Source organism: Taeniopygia guttata, chromosome 3 (genome assembly GCF_048771995.1).
Source record: "Taeniopygia guttata chromosome 3, bTaeGut7.mat, whole genome shotgun sequence".
NCBI lineage: Eukaryota > Metazoa > Chordata > Aves > Passeriformes > Estrildidae > Taeniopygia > Taeniopygia guttata.
The window spans coordinates 17,098,057-17,108,380 of record NC_133027.1 but is presented as its reverse complement, the minus strand read 5'-3'; positions in this window follow the sequence as shown (position 1 = coordinate 17,108,380).

Here is a 10,324-nt window from a genome sequence, read left to right as displayed (position 1 = left end):
TTTATGTTGTTGGCTGGTTGCGTTTTTAAAATTTATTTGTGTTCACAAATACAGGTAAAAAAAAAGGAGTAGCGTAAGTAGTTATGCAGAATCAAGGTCTGCTGTTGTTGGAATTCTGGATTGTCTGGAAGATTTCTCCAAGACAGCTGGCTGGGAAGATTGAGACACAGGCGAACGCTTGTGGTGGGATCCCAAGGGCTCCACTTACATTTTCCATGTAAGGGCAGCAGTGTCTGCGCAAGACCTCTGGACTTCTGTAACAGTGGTCATCCTGCTTAGTGCCTTTGCCAGGATTACAGACTGATCAGATGTCTGTGCCTGCATCTTCCAGCTCTGCTGGCAGAGGCCTTGCTGAAGGAATCGTTTCCCAGTAAGAATCAGTAAGATGAGCGGATTATCCACTGTAAATTAAACCATCCTTTTTGTCAAAAGTCAGTTTGTCTGTGTGTTTTGATGAAAACATTGCTGTAGCCAGTGTAAGCAAGAATGCATTGCTGCTGTTTCTGAGGCAATTATACTGAAATTAAAGAAAACATCAATTTTCAGGGCCTTTACAACACTAAAGTGATTAGAACAAAATTAAACTATTTGAATTTTAGTGTGCTGCTGTTGGACAGGTTTTTTCATTTACCACAGCTGATACATGTCCTTTCCCCTTGAGAATACAGACTATTGGCTTTCTGAGTATCTAAGAAACAGTCTAAAGCATAATTCACCAAGCCTCAGTCTCCAGAATGCAATGGTAGTTCCCCAAGAATAAACCACCACCAACTGTACAAATAAATTTGTACTTAATGGCTATGCAATAAGGAGTCTAAAATAAAAAAGATGGTATAAAAATAAAAGAAATTAAGGACTTGAGAGAAAAAAATCCCAGCAACATTGTTATTTATGTAAGATGAAACAAGTATAGTGGCTAGTTTTAACACAAGATAACTTTAATGTGTTAGTGGATTCGTGAGAACAACTGACTGCATTAATGCTTTTAATGCTATGTAGAGTATTGGGATGACTTAGCATTATGTGTGTTTGAAAGACACGCCCCGAGGAACCTGTAACTTTGAAGTTGGACTTGCTCTGAGAGGAGATATGAACCATGTAATTTCCATAGGTCCCTTCCAGCCTCAATGGTTTTATGACTCTACAGCATTATTGAAACTAAGCTGCTTTTATTAAAATATTTGCCTTGTTAGTGGCTGACAGCATTGTGTAATGGTAAGAGCAATGGAGACATGATGTTAAGCTATAAAAAGTCATAATCAGTAAAGTATGAAGGCATAAACAAACTGCACTTTATAAATGTGTGTGTGCAATTTATGCAATGCAGAGAAACAGTTTAAGTGTGAGATGTTTTGTAAGATCCTTAAATGTATATTACTTGTCTTGCTCCTATTAATGCAAAGATACTGCATATATGGCAGTAAATAAACCTGAGCAGTTTTTTTATTTTGTATAACTTTATTGCTTTTATATTGCTGTTTACTGTGCAAGCTTATAGTATTTCCTATTGTAACTTAAACCATGTTCAAATGAGCTATTTGAAAAGTTTAATTAATAAGTAAACTAGCTGTTCTTACCTGTGTACATAAACACCCAGAAAAGAGGAGTTTATCTCTAAAGATTTAGACTTTTATTTTTTTTTTCCAGACAACATGACCAGTAATTACTGTTAAATGTGGTTTCTAAATAGTCTTCAACCAAGACACCATTATTAAAGTAATGTATTTAGTAGAAAACTTTAACAACATTTTTCTGTCCCCATTTGAGTCCAGAAATCCAAGTTATGCAAAGGCAGGAGAGGTTCACAGGACTGCAGACTCACAACTAATGATGTGTGGTTACTGGCATGGGGTCAGCCTAGGTCCTTAGTAACCAAAAGTTGTTAGCATCTGATTATAACTAATTTCCAACATCAAATGAGTCAGTCATCTGCAAGCAGACACAGTCAAATCATCAATTCTCATATATATATATATATATATATATATACACACACGCATGTAAACATATATAACAAAATACTTATAAAAAATATATATTTCTGTACACACACACTAGCACAACTGAAACTATTTGGTGTATTACTCATTGTTTTCCCACCTTTTAGTTCTCCTGAATATGGTACATCTTTTAGGTAATAATTTTAAAGAGAGGAGTCCAAATCCATTTCTCAGTTGAAAGAAATAGAAGTCTTGCTCCAGATTGTTTCATTTTAATAAGTTAAACTTTAGTGAACTAATTTTCTGTGGTTAATTATCTTGTTTCATCTTGTTTCTTGCATTAATCCCATATTCTCCTGTTTCCTTGATTACAAGCATCACTACCAGGACATTTCATTCTGGAACAGTACAGAAACAGCCTCCCACACAATAAAGCACAGGAGGACTGTAAACAAGGTTTGCCTTTTGATGCTTGAATTTGTCTTTACCCTTAAGCCCAACTTGTGAAGGTAGAAAGAAATTGGATCATGCAGAACACCTGAAATTGTAGTAAAACAGGTTTGCTGGCCATGCCTATGTCCTGTTAGGGTGTCATATGGATTGATGCTTCTGCTGAGGATACCAAGCTAGTTTCCTTGGTGAAGATCCAAATTTTTGTCTTTTATTTACAATTCTTCCTTTTGCGCAGTTTGAGACTCAGGAGCTTTCACTGCTGGGAGATATTACTCCTAAAGAGACTTTGATCATGCAGCCCAATGGGTGAGAATCCGGTGTCACTCACTTTGAGCCAACAATAAACATTACAAGACCAGACCCAGAATACCGTGCAAAGTAGACAAAGAAACCTGCCTTGAGTCTGACAAGAAGGGATGTTGAAGTCCTTGTACCTGGGTTTTTGTTATGTTGCCACATCATCCATCCTAATTTGCATTGCCATGGGGAGGAAGAGTGCTCCTGGCCTCTCCTCCCGCATTTCTCTTCCTGAGGAGCCATGCAGTGAGGGGGTCAGCATGTGGGTGGGAAGGGAGGAGGGAAAGGTGTGGTTTTGCATTCAGGCTGTCTGATGCCAGCCTAAGAGGGCCGCTAGGGACAAGGAGAGATGAGACAGCAGACGATTTCAAAGGCAGGATGGATTTGTGTTGGACTAAACTGACCGCATAACTGTGACCACAGAGGGATCCTCCATCCAGAGCGTGTACCCAGTGCAGCAACTGCTTGTCAGCAGAGGAGACACGGCCCAGGAAGACAGACTGCCACTGGAACTTTGTACCCCAGCAATTCCCATTTAATGAAAATCTTCAGACATCACTACCAGGGAATATGAATCAGCACAGCCTTTGGATTGCTGTAATTTTTAAGGCTCAGACTGATAACATTTTATCCCACAACACTGTTTAGAAGCAATATGTAGAGTTTTTAACCCAAAGATCTTTGAATTAAGCAAGTAAACAAATTACTAACAGCAAGGAGGAGTTTTGGGAGTGGGTGGGTGCAAATGGATATGAAAGCTGAGTGACAAGGAAGAAAACCTAACACAAATACATCAAACTGCATCTACCAGTTGCTTTTGTTTCAGTGGAGTAGGTCTCTGAGGCAGTTTCCCTGAACAGCAGCAATCTCCCTATTCCAATTGGAAAACATCAGAAAGCTTCACAAGCCAAGGGAAAAAACAAGCAGGAACAGGAAATATGCTGTTAAATATAAGATTTGTAATTTTTGGTCATTCCTTCCACAAAAGTCCTTCAGTAGTCAGACTCTAAATGTTAAAACTTTTTAATTATCACAGTATTTTTCTTATTAATGAATGATATTTTTATAATAAACATGTATCTATTTATTTCTTAAGAGCTCCAAGATTTTTTCTCATTGTTTTAGAAATTGGGATTGCTTTGCACAGGAAAATACTTTAGAAGACGAATGCAGGGCATGGATAGCTACTGACATCCCTGTATCTTGTCCATGTCTCTGGCCCCACAGGTGGCAGGGTGGAGAGAGTGCTCCTTTTGGCTACATGAGTAGGAAAGAACTGATGATCAGGGCCAAAGGAATAGAGGACTTGTCCAATCTTGTACATACAAGTCTGTAATAGACATCTACTTCAGAAGGCCCCATAAAATATGTAGACAATAAATCTAAGCTAAAAGACAGGTTTTTAACATCCTCTAACCTAAAATACGTAAAGACAAAGACTGCAATCCACAACTATTAAAAGAATAAGGTACAAGAAGAGGTCAGGAGATTGGGCATTGCAAGGCCCTTGATTTCTGCAGTAATAGAAAGCATGTGACATACAATTCTAGCAAAAAGCACTCTACTCCACTTTCTCTTACTGAGGAGGAAATCAACCTTACCACAGTTTTTCCAAAGTGGTTCTGAGAGGCAAACTCCTCCTGCATCTCAGTTGGCTATATGAGCATTCTTCTAGTAACTGCAAATCAGAGTTGTGAAGGATCTCAAGGATAAACATCCTCTTTCAGACAATACAGTGTTTTTGTGTAGTTTCCATCAAAACAGTAAAGTGTTTTATTGGTCTGCATATTCTGCTTTTTAAAGTTCTTTATCTTGTACACTCTCACTTCTCCACCCAGATGCAGGTGTTTCTAAGTGCATTCTTGTAATCCAGTATTATCTGAATGCTATGGTCAGGACTCTTCAGCCTTCGTGTTTGGTTGTGTTTGTAGGTATGATGTGAATAATGTTAATGGAGAATGATTACAGATGGGATGCACCAAGTGAGAGTAAGATTCCATGTACAACTCTACAGCAGGAGGTTATGTTAATAAAACGTATTTCAAAGACTTATCCCTTGATAATAATCTAAATGCTAATTCCAATATTCTTCATGCTGCAGATAAGATCTGACACTAAAAGACCTCGGGCTACCTTGCTCAGGGAGAACTGGTAGCCTGTTCAGCCAGCAAGAAGCACCAAGACATGGGAAAAGAAAGAAAAAAAAACAAAGAAAAAGTCTCCTTTTGGATCATGACAATCAGGTAATGGCTGATTTATAAACAGTTGCAAAAAAAGCCATCTTAGGGCCAATCTAAGCAACTGCAGACTTTGGCTCAGCAAGCTCATGTCATATGCATACAAGGTATGATAATGGAGTAGTCAGCACAGGGCTGCACTTCCAAAATCTTGTAGATGAGTTGTATGGGGTAACATTAAAACTGGGCAATAGGGTATATTATTCCTGCAAGTCCTTCTTTGAGCTCTTCTTCTCAAGCCTTGCTTCTATTCACACATCAACTGCACCAAGCAGATGTCTCATGCAGCCGAGGAAGCAGTGCTGAATTCCAGACAGAGCAGATGGCAAGTCAGTTTTAAGGGTTTCATCTAAAACACCAACATAATGATATAGGACTGTGTGGCATTCAGTTAATCAGTGCTTGCAAGGTGAAGGAATCAATAATAACAGGATTTATTTGTTTCACTGGGAGATGTACTTTCCATATTTTTTTATCCTTGTTGTCAGTCATGTGAGTGCATGACTAGTTGAGCAATCAGAGACAACTCTAATGGAAAAGAGAATTAGGTCATCTGGTCCATCCTTGCTGCCAGGGCATGACTGTCCCTGCAGTGGATCACTTCCCACACAGTTATCTTTCCAACAGTCTTTTTGAAGATGGAGATGCAATTCACAGTCCCATTTGGCTTCCAGAGCTTTTGAGAACTTTTTATTTCGCCAAGACTGCTTAATAAGAGAATCAGATCTAACAATTTTAAATTCATTTTAAATAAACCCCCCCCCCCCAAAAAATCTCAGAACTGCATTCTCAATAAAAAGTTTTTAATAGAAAAATTATGCAATATTTGGGATAATTTGGGCCACTGTTTTTATTACACAGAAAATAAGTTTCTGTGACTCAATTCCACCAATTAAACAATAGGATTCCTGCTGAAAAGATCAAGCAACTAATTCAGTAAGTAGTTTAGGAAGCATCCAGTTCTTGTGATACTCTGAGCAGACCATCATGAGACCCAGCACTAGTGTTAGCTGACTGTAGGGATTCCAGGTTGCCTTGATAAATTACTCCAAGTGCTTGGATCCCCATCCTTCAGCAGAATGTCTCAATGGGCAAACAACATTCAGACTGTACAGAGCTGGATTAGTTATTAAAGAAAAAAAAACCAAAAATGGAAAAAACAGTGATAAAACTTACACCCAGGGAAATGGCACACTACTTCCATTATGGCAGCTTTAGCATGACTCCCATGCTGCCTGCAAATGGAAACAACCCCCATCTTTTACCACTACATCACCGTGCTCATTGAGTACATCCATTATTTCAATTAGGAAGTGTCAGTCCAAGTATTTCCCTAAGGTTGATGTCCTTTCCCAAAGGACCCATTTGCTTCATTTTTACCCAGAGATCTGACCATGTAGTTTGGTTTAAGGCCTGATTCACTTGTCTCAAGTTAGGCAGGGATTCTCCAAACTCTACTCAGCCTTGCTGGATCACTTTGGCTACCAATTTCCCATCCCTCTTTGCCCTCTCACACTTATCTACATAATTTCTTGACGTTTTTAGACCATCATCCTTCACTAGAGAATTTTATTTCAACTTTACCCTGCAGCAACATTCTCACCAGAGAAGATTCAAAAGCATTTAAGGAACTTCAGTATAAACTCAGCAGTTCAGAAACAAGCTCATCATGACAAAATGAGTAATGTCTTCTCTAGATCTTTGAGCAGACCACAACCACTGCAACCTCAAGTACAAGTGCATGTGGTTACTTTTTATGTCTCACCAGAGAAATAAAAAGATTTTCTTGATAAAAGATGGCTTTTCTCCTTCTCAAACAGAGGAAGAGTGCTCTCAGGTGCTCCAGAGTTCAGGAATAAAACAGGTTACTCTCTCCAGTTGCCTTATTAAATCTTCAAATTAATCCACATAGCTTTTCCTTTTGTCCCCAGCAGAACTACAAAGATGCTGCAGGGTTATTCCATCTCTGCTATAAACCCTGAAATCATTGTCAATTTCTTATTATTATACTTGTCTTTTAAAGCACATGAGAACACTGTATTTCATTCCTTCACATAAATAATGCTTGACCTTGTCTTAACTTAAATGGGTTTTATTCCACTCTTTTAGGTAGTCATTGCAGTTTACCAAAGGTTGTCCAAAATTCATCAGTCATGAAAGGGTTGGCATGCCAGGTGGGAGTTCCCAGGCTTTGGATATTGTGTATGTCATGCTCTCCACAGCAAGGTTGTGAAGCTTTACTGTAATAACAATAATGATTAGATCCACAGTAACATGACAATTTTCCTTGGCTTTTTTGCTGTAACAGGTTTCTAGATTCCACTCGACGAGGAAAAGACGTGGTTACTAACAGAAGAACACACTAAATTATAGACCTTTTGTGGGTGTAGCAATTTCCTACTGTTAGAGAAAAACAAAACATTCCAGTATTACAAATCCACTGAACAGTCAACTTGTTTTCTTTCCGTTACTTTTCTTACTGCATCGTTTAATCCTAGTGATTTATTAATTAGTAGGAAGGCCTGCCTGGTTTTCTTGGCAAGTGAAATTTAGAAAGTCAAGAAATACAATATGAAGTTCCAGGGTGCTGATCTCAATCTCATATTTGTACCTGGATGGAAAAAAAATGTTACATTTGGAAAGCTTGAGCACCTTTTAAAAATTAAAGCATCTTTGACAAGAATGATTTGCCCTTTGTGGCAAATGATTTGTCCTCCAGTTCCAATTGGACAGAAATATTTGCAATTGACCCATCAACCAAGCCAGACAGATAAGCAACATTTCCTTTTCATCTTTTAAGACAGTGAACTAACAAATGAGCCATTTTTATAAAGAGCAGCCATTTGGAAAAAGAAAGTATGTTTATTTCTTTCAAATGTCAATGCCCATGCTGTTAAAGATCATTCTATTCAACAACCAAAACAATTCCTTTTTCCTCAGTTTTTTTCCTTTTGTAGTAGATTCTTTACAGATGCACTCCAAAATGAATTGCCTCCCTGTCAGCCAAATTATCACTGACAAAGTACAAATCTAACTATTCCAGACCATTGATGAACTGAATCCTCATTAAAATGAGCAAAACCTTGAGCAAAAGGATGTGCAGCATTAGGACCCATGTCTGAAAACCAATACTGTTACAGATGTATTCATGTTCTGCACGATGTACTATCCCTGCATACCACAAAATTTCCTGGAGCACTTTGTTAATCTAAGATTCCTCTCTGCGCAGAGCTGCTGACAGCAGAATGCTTACAAGATTTAGCTAACAGGCAGCCCTGACACAAAAATAAGTTGGTAGAAACTAGCTAAGAGAAAGGTTTTATTTGGATTTGTAGCTATCAGCAGGAGGAACATACTGATACCAGCCCAATAAACATATTGTGTAGAGTGGGACATGATATCTAGGGGGATCTCCCCCAGACTTATTTTAAGTACATAAACCAACAACGTGTCCCACTTTGAAGCAGAAATCTCCAATTGGTTAGGGTGGCACACTTAAGGCTGTATCCTCCACAGGAACCATTTATATTATTATTTCTCAAATGTTATGTTTTTATTATTTATCAAAGCTACTGGTTTTGAACCATAGTCCACAGATTCACTAAAGGTGTGTTCTTGGTACAGAACAGCAGGTAACCATCTCATTGCTTGCACAATGGAGCAGCACATGCAGAGATATGAAACATCTTTTCAGCTATGACCACTCACCAGACCTTCATGCATGACATCCCTCACTTTTAAGTGACAAAGTATCTTAAGTCCTTTCCACGCTGGAGGACAGTAACAAGAGACAGCAGTGTTTGCATTCAATACTGACAGATTGGCTCTGTTTTCCAATTCTCCTGCCTTACAACAATTTCAGTAGTGATCATCTTGCTGTATCTTCTCTCCCCTGGGATCCTACACACCTGGCAAGGGGTGCAGACCATCCCCGCAAGTATTCTCAATGTGCAAGAGATGAGAGCAATTTGTGCCTTCGAGCATCTCTCCCGCCACCATCCAGTGTGACCAGCCCTTGCTCCAGAGCCTTAGGAGGACAGGGTAGAAAGGAAGAGCAGTGCAAGACAGCTGGAGTAAAGCAGAGCAGGAGAGTAACCAGAACATGAGAAACACATTTGTAGGGATGGAAGTTTCACAGTGAAATAGCTTTGAACTTGGCTGCTAAATAATTCAAGCAGGCCTTGCAAAAGCCCCAATTTTATTTCCCACTGAGCATTATTGAAACTGTCCCAGATAGTATAAATCTTGAGGGGAGGGACAAAATGGAATATCAAAAATTGAGTGACTTAAATTGGCTCTAGCTGCAATTCCACTGTACACAAACTTCTTTGGTGATGCTCTGGTACTCCTTGAGAAGTTCCTCCTGTTACTCCCACTGATGAAACTGTCAACCATCTCTCAAACCACAAACTTTAACAGCAGTAAGTTGGCATGAGTTTCCACTTGCCACAATCCTTACTGAGCACTAATATTTATTTGAAGCATTTTGGTGTAGCTACATATTAAGAAATATCTATACTTTGAAGTGTGCAAGTAAAAGTACATTTTATATGAGTGCTTATCCTACGTTTGCATAATACCATACTGAAGACCTGGTGTATGAAAATTGCAAATTGTGTTCTCAAGGTCCTGTATTTAAACTGATTAATTCTAACATTAAAGGTGAATTAAGTTATGAATAAAGTTCACTAACTACTGAAACCTTTAAAATCATATAGCAAGATCATGTCCACACCATTTAGTCTGATCAAATTAGCTCTATAAATGAAGTTTAACTCACCTATACATTGAAACCAATGAAATTATGCTAACAGAATAAAGGCAGATTTTGTGTAAGCCTGCATTTTTCAGAAGGGACAAGAGTGGCAAAACCTTGGCTCTGCCATTTTATAATAGCCCAAATATTCTGTTGCCTCCTGGTTCACACTGGCACAATTTGTTCTATGAATAGAAACACAAGTATTTTTTAAACTCCACTGGGCTGATTCACGCATCCTGTACTACAGAGGCTTCAGTATCACTTAACACATGCACGAAATCTCTTTGGAAGCCTTGAATTATGTGAATAATGCTATCATGCACAGTGTTGTTATTGCTGTTACTGCTGAAACCCAACTCTATCACTCCCTGGCTTTCACATATCAGATTTCCCTGGGGAATGCAATTTAAGTAATTCATAGCATAGAAACAAACATCTCTTCTCCCTCTCATTTTCCTTCTTTTTACAGGACTGTAATGACCCTCTTTTATTGTTTCCAACAGATTTACAACAGATTGAAAATACCCAACATCTGCTCAGCAGTAACAACATGAGCAGCCATATGTGATTTGAAGCCAAGGCTTAAAAAAAAGCCCCAGTCTTCTCCCTCCAAAGAGATTTTACAAACTGCCCTTTTG